The sequence below is a fragment of the Chiloscyllium plagiosum genome, unplaced genomic scaffold (genome assembly GCF_037043375.1).
Source record: "Chiloscyllium plagiosum isolate Xiang-an unplaced genomic scaffold, Cpla_swu_hap1 HiC_scaffold_14, whole genome shotgun sequence".
Lineage (NCBI taxonomy): Eukaryota > Metazoa > Chordata > Chondrichthyes > Orectolobiformes > Hemiscylliidae > Chiloscyllium > Chiloscyllium plagiosum.
This window is the reverse complement of record NW_028270152.1, coordinates 23,354,993-23,366,143: the sequence shown is the minus strand read 5'-3', so window position 1 is coordinate 23,366,143 and position 11,151 is coordinate 23,354,993. Positions and strand designations below refer to the sequence as shown.

General features: G+C 42.9%; 1 protein-coding gene across 6 annotated transcripts in view; it reads left to right on the top strand.

The window, feature by feature from the left end:
- Positions 1-8,886: 8,886 nt before the first annotated feature.
- LOC122558896 (tubulin tyrosine ligase 3-like) overlaps positions 8,887-11,151 on the top strand; it is a 71,576-nt gene continuing 69,311 nt past the window's right edge. For 5 of the 6 annotated variants that reach the window (XM_087994170.1, XM_043707820.2, XM_087994171.1 and 2 more), the window contains exon 1: positions 8,887-8,968. The gene's annotated coding sequence lies outside the window, so the exon portion shown is untranslated. Of the gene's footprint in view, positions 9,047-11,151 lie in introns of all 6 variants that reach the window. The other variant, XM_043707821.2, reaches the window with a different exon arrangement.

Here is an 11,151-nt window from a genome sequence, read left to right as displayed (position 1 = left end):
CCACAGATTTTAATTAGTCTGCAGAAGTGTTGCTAAAACTCTAGAGCAGATGGTATTTGAGCCCGGACCTCTAGTCCACACTACCATTATGCCACAAGATTCTCTTCACAAATGGTATATAGGTATTAAAGTGACCTCATGAGTTAGGAAGGATGAAGTTAGGGGTTTGCGCTATTTCCTGACCCATGCTGGAAGTGTGTATGTATATCAAAGATGCAAATTAGACTACATTCTCATGGTATCATTGACACTGATCTAGAACCATGTGTAAAACTGAACTGACCATATAAATACTGTGACTCTGTGAAGCAAGTCAGAAACATGGGATTCTATAATCAGTAACTCTCTCCCTCTGTTCCTCATGCCTGTTCACCAATCTATCTGGCACAGGTGAGGAACACAATGGAGTACTCTTCACTAACCTGGATGGGTGTAGCTCTAACAATATGCAAGAAGCTTAACATCAAGATCCAAATGGTGCACTTGACTGAACTCCATTTGCCTCTTTGCATCAGTAGTGAATGTTGAAAGTGGCAGCAGGACCTTATCATCAACATGCACTACAGTGCTTAGTAAATCTTCAACAGTACTTTCCAAACCTGTGACATGTACCACCAGAAGTACAGAGCAGCAGATGCACAAAAGCACTACCATCACACCCTGGAAGCTCTTCTCGAATTGAATTGAATTTATTGTCATGTGTACTGGGCACAATGAAAAGCTTTGATCTGCCTGTATTGCTCACAAGACAAAGTTAATTATCATAGATAAATAAATAATAGGTAAACAACGGCAAAACCAAAACCACAGGTACAGACGAGTCTTTGAGAGTCCATTCCGTATTCTAACAGGAGGATAGAAACTGTTTCAAAACTGGCTGCTGCGTGTATTCAGGCTTCTATACCTTCTCACCGATGGTAGAGGTTGCAGAAAAACATTGCCAGGCTAGGATGAATCTTTGAGAATGCTGGCAGCCTTTCCTTGACAGCGGGGCTGGTAGATGGATTCTATAGATGGGAGGTTGGCCTTTGTGAATGTCCAGGCAGAATTCACCACTCTCTGTAACCGTCTCTGAATTTGAATGGTACAGTTGCCGTACCAGGTAGTGATATGTCCAGCCAATGCTCTCAATAGTGCACCTATAAAAGTTGGCAAGGGTATTTGCCATCATGCCAAATTTCCTTGGCTGCCTGAGGAAGAAGAGATGTTGGGCCTTTGTAACCAGTGTGTCCACATGAGTCCAAGAAAGCTTGTTGTAGATGACCACTCCCAGGAACTTGACACTCTCCACTCATTCCACCTCTGTGGTGTTAATGTTAGGGGGCATGAGTAACATCCCTCTGAAAGTCAATAATGAGTTCCTTGGTTTGGCTGGCATTGAGAGCTAGGTTGTTCTCTACACCATTTTTCCACATCTTCCGCCTCCCGTCTGTAGTCTGTTTCATCGCCATCTGAGATTTGATTTGACTATGGTGGTGCCATCAGCGAACTTGTAAATGGTATTTGGTGATGCAGTCATGAGTATACAGTAAATAGGGGGCCGAGTACGCACTCTGGGGGGGTTCCAGTGTTGATTGTTAGGGAGGATAAAATATTGTTCCCAATCTTCACTGATTGTGGCCTGTGGGTCAGGAAACTGAGGATCCAGTTGCAGAGAGTGGGGCTTAGTCCAAGGTCACTAAGTTTAGTAATCAGTCTCGAGGGGACTACAGTTCAGCCTTCAATGGGTAGGATTCTTATGTAGCTGTTCTTGGTATCAAGATGTTCTGAGGAGGAATGAAGGGCAAGTGATATGGCATCTGACGTGGATCTGTTGGTCTGGCAGGCAAATTGGAGTGGGTCAAGAGTAGTGGGGAGGCTGGAGTTGATTAATGCCATGACCAGCCTTTCAAAGCACTTCGTGACCACCATGGTTAAGGCCACTGGGCGGTAGTCACCGAGACATGCTACATAAGCTGCCTTTGGCACAGGAATGATGTTGACCCTCTTGAAACAGGCAGGGATAATGGCCTACTGCAGGGAGAGGTTGAAGATGTCTGAGAAGACCTCTGCCAGTTGATCTGCACATGCTCTGAATGCATGACCTGGTACTCTGTCTGGTCCCATCACTTGGATTCACACGAAGGAAAATTGATCTGACCTCTGATGCAGTGAGTGTTGTGATAGGTTTGTCAGGACTTGTCAAAATAGGTGTTACCTCTCTGCCAAACTTCTGCTCAAAGCGAGCATGGAAGGCATTGAGATGATCTGGGAAGGATATATCATCGTCTGCGACCTTGCACTGTCTCTTTTTAGAATCTGTGATGTCATTCAGTCCTTGTCATAGTCGCCAGGGGTCTATCTGAGTTTCTAGTTTGGATCGGTATTGGTCCTTGGCTGTCTTAATGGCTCTGCGCAGGTGATACTTGGATTCCTTATATTCTCCAAGTCACACGATCATCCTGACGAGACTACATTGCTATTCCTTCACTGTTGTTGGGTCAAAGTCCTTTTTCACAGCATTGTGGCTATCCCTGCATGACAAGGACTTCAGTTTAAGAACATAGTTCAGCACTATCTCCTCCAGGGAAATTATAAATGCTCGTCTCGTTGATGATGCCTTTATCCCATGAAATAATTAATAAGTCAGTATCTCACAGTACAGTGCACTTAAGGACAGAACATAAGGGAAGTATTCTACTTTGAAAGATTAGAATAAGTTGATGTAGGAATATTCAACAAGTGTAATTCAACAACTTGTTAAAGTTCTTCTGAAATAAAACTACAATTGCCTTATTGGATGGCCTAATTCCAATACAATAATGGCCAATCTCCTGGTACAACTCTTATCACACTCCTTTTATGTGCTATGGATTTATATTGATGTAGCTGCTGCACACATTAGTATTTGAACACCAGATCTGTCTGTACCATGCAAAATACTATCGGATCCTGGTATCCTGCCAAATTACTCACTGGGCAAGATCATTTTGAATGGCAAAGATAATTCCTGGCTTTACTCTTAACACAAAGTATCTTCTTAAACTCCCTCATTCCTATCTCTTCCATATTCAACTTCAATAGTATTAGGAAATCATGTACCGCTTTGCTAATAAGATTGAGACAATGTGATCAGCAGCCTCATCCCTTCTTTGCGCTAGCCTACAGGGCCAAGGTTTCTTTAAGGTTGTACCTTTTGTATCCGTGACCATGTATCTTCCTTTAGTTTCTCTCCGATCTTCTCTCATGCGTTCTGAGGTTTGAGCTGGATTTGTTCATGAGACCAATTGCCTGTTCACTCAACCCTATCAACACTAAACTACTGGCCGCTCAACTCCTTTTCTTGCTTTCACTAGCTGAAGTTGACAATTCTGTCTCCTCAGGCATTGTACCCCCATGTCAATCAAATTGATGATACCACTCATTTGATTAAAGAAAAATCCTTGAATCATCCATCCTGCCAAGCTATTGTCCCATTTCCTTTTAAATACTTGAATAAACCATTCAGCTCCCAAGTCCTTACAGATTCTCAAAACTACAATCAGAATTTTGACTCAGAGTACTAAAGTGCCCTTTTTAAAGCACAGATTATATTTACATGCCTCTAACAATATAAACAATCCTTCCTTGTACTTCTTGATTTGTCTGCAACATTTTACATGGTTGACCATACCATTTCTCCAATGCCTCTCCACTGACATCCAACTGGTACACATTCTATTTGGTTCCAACATATTTAACTGTAACCAAAGATTCACCCCCAGTAGCATGATTTCTCATAACTGCACTGTTCTATCTTGTGCTTCCACCAACCTCTATTCACACTTATATTATTTCGCTTGGCAGTGTCTTGTAAAACAATATCAGTTTCCACACGTATGTGAATGATGCCTAGTTCCACCTCTCTGCCAATTCTTAATTCTTATACTGTTTCTAACTTGCCAATTCCCTGTCTGATAGCCAATACTTGATGAAATACCATTTCTTCCAACTGAAGTATTCAAGAAGGCATTGTGACAAATTCCACTCCTTAGCTTCTGAGTCATGGAGTCATAGCGATATATAGCACGGAAACAGACCCTTCAGTCCAACTCATTCATGCCGACAAGATATGCTAATCTAATCTAGTCGCATTTGCCGGCACTTGGCCCATATCCCTCTAAACAATTCCTTTTTGTATATCCATCCAGATGCCTTTTAAGTGCTGTAATTGTACCAGCCTTCACCACTTCCTTTGGCAGCTTATTCCATTCACGTTTCACTCTCTGTGTGAAAAAGTTGCTCCTTAGGTCTCTTTCATATCTTTCCCCTCTCACCCTAAACTTATGCACTCTAGTCTGGACTCCCCCACTCCAAGGAAAAGAGCTTGTCTATTTATCCTGTCCATGCCCCACATGATTTTATAAATCTCTATAAGGTCACCCCTCAGCATCCAACACTCCAGGGAAAACAGCCCCAGCCTATTCAGCCTCTCCATATAGCTCAAATCCTCCACCCCTGGCACCATCCTTATACATTTTTTCTGAGCCCTTTCAAGTTTCACAATATCCTTCCAATAGGCAGGAGACCAGAATTGCACGCAATATTCCAAAAGTGGCCTAACCGGTGTCCTGTACAGCCACAACATGACCTTTCAACTCCTATACTCAATGCTGTAACCAATACAGGAAAGCATACCAATCCCTTCCTATCCAATCCCTTCCTGTGCAATTGTCTGAGATTAAGCCAGACAGTTTACAATCTCTCTGTTCTTATTTGATCTCAAGATGAGACTTTTTTAAAAATGGCTCTGTAATCACCAAGAATAATATTTCCACTTCTGTAATGTTGCCCAAATCTTCCTGTCTCAGCTTATCTGCTGTTGGAACCCCTTACATTTAATTGTAACAAATGGACATAACTATTAAATTACACACGTGGACAGTTCTTAATGTTGCCCAGAACTCACCATAACTCTCATTAAATCCTGTTCACTCATTATTTCACTATTTACTGACCTACGTTGATTCCAGATTAAGCAAAGCCTCAAATTGAAAGTTCTCATTGCCATGGCCACTCCATCTCCAAATGGCAGCAGAGCTCATTTTTTTTTCTCTCTTTCAGATTTCTTTCTCTTTTTACCTACCATCCTTGGGCAGCATCTGCAATGTCTGGGTGAAAGCCAGCATGGACTTGAACTCCTGGCTTCAGCATGGACTTGACTCAGCCTCATGGTGAAGGCCAGCGCAATCTAGGTTGGGAGGACTGTTATTCTGAAGTCTTATTTCTCCATTTTTCTAATTTATTGGTGAATGTTTAAACTTTTTTTTCCCCTAAGAATTTGTACTCAAGAATCTGCACATAAATACCTTGGTACCTTAAGTGGGGACTTGTAAACTTTTCACGGTACTAAAGTGAGTACATGTGACAATAAAGTTAATTCTTGTTATTCTTGTAATCTCCTCCAATCCCCAATCCACCCCCAAAGATATCTAAGCTCTTCCAATTCTACACTTTTCAGCTCTCTGAGTTTAAATCACTCCAGTATTAGTGGCCATGCATTCAACAGTCTGGGCCGCTATTAAATTATTTCGTTAAACCTCTCAATCTCACTATTCATTACTAAAAACCTCGAGAAAACTTGTTTTTTTGACAAACCCTTTGATCGTCTTCCTTAAAATCTTCTCATGTGGCTCAATGGACATTTTATTTCATCAAAAATACCATTCATATAGGAACATAGGAACTTAAGAATTAGAAGCAAGAGCAGCCAATTCAGCTCTTTGAGCCCACCCTGCCATTTAACATGATCATGGCTGACCTTATCCTGGTCTCAACTCCAGTCTCCTGCCAGTCCCCATAGCTCTTTATCCTGCTTTTCATCAAAAATTCATTTTTAGAACCTGCTTTAACTCTGCCTCCACTACACTATATGGCAGTGAGTTCCACAGATTCACAACCCTCTGACAGAAGTAATTTCTCCTAATTTTAGTTTTGAACCTACCTCCTCTCACTCTATATCTTGTTCGAGACTATCCCATAAGGGGGAACATCCATTCAATGTCCATCTTATCAATCCCCTTTAACATTTTATATACCTCAATCAGATAGCTCCTCATTCTAATGAATTCCGCAAGTACAAGCCCAAGCTGTTTAACTACTCATCGTACAACAACCCTTACATCCCTGGAATCAATTTGGTGAACCTCCTGTGAACTGTCTACAATGCCACCACATCCAATCTCAAGTGAGGAGATCAAAACAGGACACAATACTCCAGATGTGGTCACACCAACACCTTATGTAATTGTAACAACTCTACTTTTATAATCCAGTCCTTTTGCAATAAATGCTAGGATTCTAACTGCCTTCCTTATTACATGCTGCATCTGCATACCCACTTTCTGCAATTCATGCATAAAGACGAGCAGATCCGTCTGCACTGATGCACTTTGTATTTGCTTCCCATTTAGAAAATAACTTGCCTTTTTTATTTTTCTGGCCAAAATGGATAACCACATACTTATGCACTTTTAACTCCATTTGCCTGACTCTGGCCTGTTCTCCTAACCTATCAATATCCATCTGTAAACTCTTTATCTCTTCGTCTCAGCCTGCTTTCCCACTATTTTAGTGTCATCTGCGAATTTTGCTACGTTACACTCTGTGCCTGCTTGCAGATCATTTATATAGATTGTGAACAGTTAGATTAGATTTGATTCCCTACAGTGTGGAAACAGGCCCTTCGGCCCAACCAGTCCACACCGACCCTCCGAAAAGTAACCCACCCAGATCCATTGAGTGAGTTGTATTGCACTGATATATAAGTGGTACTGCACTGATGATTTTGGGATCTTGACATGTAGAAAACAGCTACACTTGTTAATTATAAAATAAAGCAGTTCATCAGTTCAGGCACATTTGGAATATTTCTGAGATAAGTTATAAATTAATGCGAGTATTTCTGTAAAGATGGATCTACAAAGCATGAAAGGATTCAATCCATTGTGCTTGTGTCATGTCTTGAAAGAGGTATCAAATTCATTCCATGTGCTTGTTTATTGGCAATAGCCCTGCAGAATTTCCACTTTTCAAGTGCTTACACAATTCGTCTTAAAATTATTGTTCCAATGTGCGCCCACTACCTTTTCAGATTGTGCATTCCAGACCATGACAATTCACTGCATGAATAAATGTTCTGACTCTTCTCCCCAAAATATTTTATATATTTGGTTACAGTACTGAGTGATATCAAACAACATTTGCCAATCAGCAGATACACAAACCTGGTAAGGTATCTATGTAATTTACATTGCTTCCTCATTTAATAGCAGTTGTGTGAATCTAAATTTTTACATGTTCCTGCAGGAATCTAATGCCACTTACAAGAACATAGGCCAATCTGCTTGCTTTGTTTTACATTCCCATTTGTTTGCTGTCACTACTGTATCCTGGCAATAGTGAAACCAATAATCTTCCATTGTATTTTTTGTGTAGTCCACTTTCATCCTCAATGCAGCCTTGTTCATGAACGCTTGCCCTCATGCAGAGTCATACAGATATACAGCACGGAAACAGACTCTTCGATCCAACTTGTCCATGCTGACCAGATATCCGAGTCCCATTTGCCAGCACTTAGTCTATATCCCTCTAAAGCTTTTCTATTCATATACCCATCCAGCTGCCTATTAAATGCTGTCATTGTACCAGCCCTCACCGCCTCCTTTGGCAACCTATTCTATACACATATCACCCTCTGTGTGAAAAAGTTACTCCTTAGGTCACTTATAATATGTTTTCCCTGTCACCCTAAACTTATACCCTCCAGTCCTGGACTCCCCCACCCCAGGGAAAATACCTTATCTATTTACTCAATCTATGCCCCTCATGATTTTATAAACCTCTATAAGGTTACCCCTCGGCTTCCGATGTTCCAGGTCGAAAAGTCCCAGCCTAGCCAGCCTCTCCCTATAGCTCATATGATGACCAATAAAGGAGGAATAAGTTAAATATTCTCCTAATCAACCTGTTCAGACATGTAATTGCACACCTCAGAAGCAAGTGGGGCGTCAACATAGATCAGGCAGCATCCAGGGAACAGGAGAATCGACTTTTCGAGCATAAGCCCTTCTTCGGGCTTATGCCCGAAACGTCGATTCTCCTGTTCCCTGGATGCTGCCTGACCTGCTGCGCTTTTCCAGCAACACATTTCCAGCTCTGATCTCCAGCATCTGCAGACCTCACTTTCTCCGTCAACATAGATCTCCTGGCTTAGAGTTATGGACACTACCACTGCACCACAAGAATCCCAAGGAGGTGTAATGTGCATAGTTCCAATCAGCCAACACCTGAAGTCGTCACTTGAAGCTCCCCCAGATTATGAGTAAGACAAGTAATAGTAGCAGTATTTTCCAATGGGGTTTCAGTGAACAACGAGTATTGAGCAACCTGATTTTTGTTTGCGAGAATAACATTGCCAGGCCCGGCCTGGAGGGGAGCAGTGCAATTGTGAGATCGGTTTCCCTGCCAACGTCGTCTTTTGATTGTGGAAGAATGGCAACCACTCCTCTACGAGTAGACGGGAGGGAGTGGGAGGAGGGGGCTCTCTTTATCATCAGCGAAGGCCTGTCAGGCGCCAAATCTGTGCGAAAGGTGTTGGTCACACTTGCTCGATTCTTAAACACCTTGGGCAATAAACACTTAAACATGGACACATACCCCCTAACATATAAAACCATGACCAAAGGATGAAAGGTAAACAGGTACTTGACGTAAACAATGAATTGGCTCCTGACTGATGATGCTCTCCCGATGATGAGCTTCAACAACCTGAACAAACATGGCGGCTGACGTCCCGGGCAACCGTCACCATGGCAACTGTAAACAGACGGCTTTGGCGCCTGCGCAGTAGGCTGCAGGCTGCGGGACGGTCAGAGGAGCCCAGGTAAAGCTGCAAGGATCAAAGCAGTGAGACAAGGCAAGAGCTGACAGTGAACCTGCATCAGGAAGAGTGAGTAGCAGAGTGGGGGGGGCGCAAACACACACAAACAGCGAGGGGTAATGACAGAAGCAACGGTTGCTGTGTTGGGTGAGCGTGCATTTGACAACAAAAATATCTCAATAGCACCCACTGTGTCTGTCTGGCTGTGTATGCGCGTTCGTTGCAGTTCAGGGCCAGTCCTGAAGAAGGGGTACACCCGAAACGTCAACTTCTCCACCTCCTGATGCTGCTTGGGTTGCTGTGTTCTTTCAGCCTCCTGCCTATCTACTATCTTAAATGTAACCAGTCTACTTGCAACCTTGGTGTCCAAAATGAGCTTTCAATCTCGGATTATGAGGGAATCCACCTATCTGATGACAGCTGCTTCTTCACTTCCCTAAAGGCTATGTGTTGGCTACAAGACCATTTCCAAGGATGGGGTAGAGCCGACAACTCAATAGTGAATGTGTGCTCTATCTTAAATGTTGCCAGTCTGTTTTGCAAACTTTGTGTCCGAAATGAGCTTTCACTCTTGGAGGATTATGGAATCCACCTATCTCATTGAAATAACTCCACAGAGGCCTGTGTCCCATCACCACGTCACCCTTTATTTACACGTGCATAGTACTTGACGCTGGTCTGGCTTCCTCAGAGCCAGACCTCGGAGTGAATAGAACTTCTGTTTATGTCTGTCGACCTAGGCTCCCAGATTGGACCAGATTAACAGCCCCAATCAGGGAACTCATATTCTGTGAGTTCCATTTGGCAGAACCTTGTTACAATCACGACATCCCTCCCCTTCAAAGTCTGGGAACACAGGCTGGTTCTTTTTCTAATAGCCTCTCCTAAAGCATTTTCACACCAGGTTTTGTTCCTCCAATTCAGCCTTGGATACGTGTGGTGTGTACTGGACTATAGCTTGCTTCTTGGAAGGTTGTCTTGGAAGAAATTCATCTTCCTCAGGCGGTAAAGCCATCGAAGCTGCAACATCTATTGGATCCACCTCAGAATCTGAGGTTTCTTTGACACTAGACAGATGGGAAGAACCTATGGGTTCTGACAGCCTTTCCGGGTGTTCTGAGGGGCTGGGTATATTTTACTGCTGCCCTATTTGCGAGTTTGCAGTTTCATGTGGTCCACATGCTTGTTCAGGACTGCCTCACCTACCTGAACTTTTATATCATGGACCTGACCTTGTGTTGACCATGCTTCATAGAAGATAGAACGTTACAGCGCAGTACAGTCCCTGTGGCCCTCAATATTGCACCAATCTGTGAAACTAATCTGATACCCATCTAACCTACACCATTCCACTATTATCCATATGTATGTCCAATGCCCACTTAAATGCTCTTAACGTCAGCAAGCCTACTACAGTTGCAGGCAGGCCATTCCACACCCCTACTCCTCTCTGAGTAAGGAAACTACCCATGATATCTGTCCTAAATCTATCACCACCCACAATTTAAAGCTATGTCCCCTCGTGTTAGCCTTCACCATCAGAGGAAAAAGGCTCTCACTGTCCACCTATCCACCCTCTGATTATCTTATATGTCTCAATTAAGTCACCTCTCAATCTTCTTATCTCCAACAAAAACAGCCTCAGTTCCCTCAGCCTTTCCTTCTCAGACCTTCATACCAGGCAACATCCTAGTAAATCTCCTCTGAACCCTTTTCAGAGCTTCCACATCCTTCCTATAATGCGGTGACCAGAACTGCACACAATACTCCAGGTGCAGCCTTACCAGTTTCTTGTACAGCTGAAGGATGGCCTTGTGGCTCTGAAACTCAATCTCCCTACCAATAAATGCAAAACACCATATGCCTTTTTAACAACCCTATCAACCTGGGTGGCAACTTATAGGGATTTATGAACCTAGACACCGAGGTCTCTCTGTTCCTCTATGCTGCCAAGAATTTTACCATTAGCCCAGTACTCTGCATTCCTGTTCCTTCTTCCAAAGTGAACAACCTCACACTTTTCCACATTAAGCTCCATTTGCCACTTCTCAGCCGAGCTCTGCATCTTATCTAGGTCCCTCTGTAACCCACAACATCCTTCGGCACTATCAACAACTCTGCCTATTTAGTGTTATCCACAAATTTTACTAACCCATCCCTCTGCACCCACATCCAGATCATTTATAAACATGACAAACAGCAGAAAAACAGATCCTTGCGACACACCAATGTAGTGCCTCTTACCCATGCAG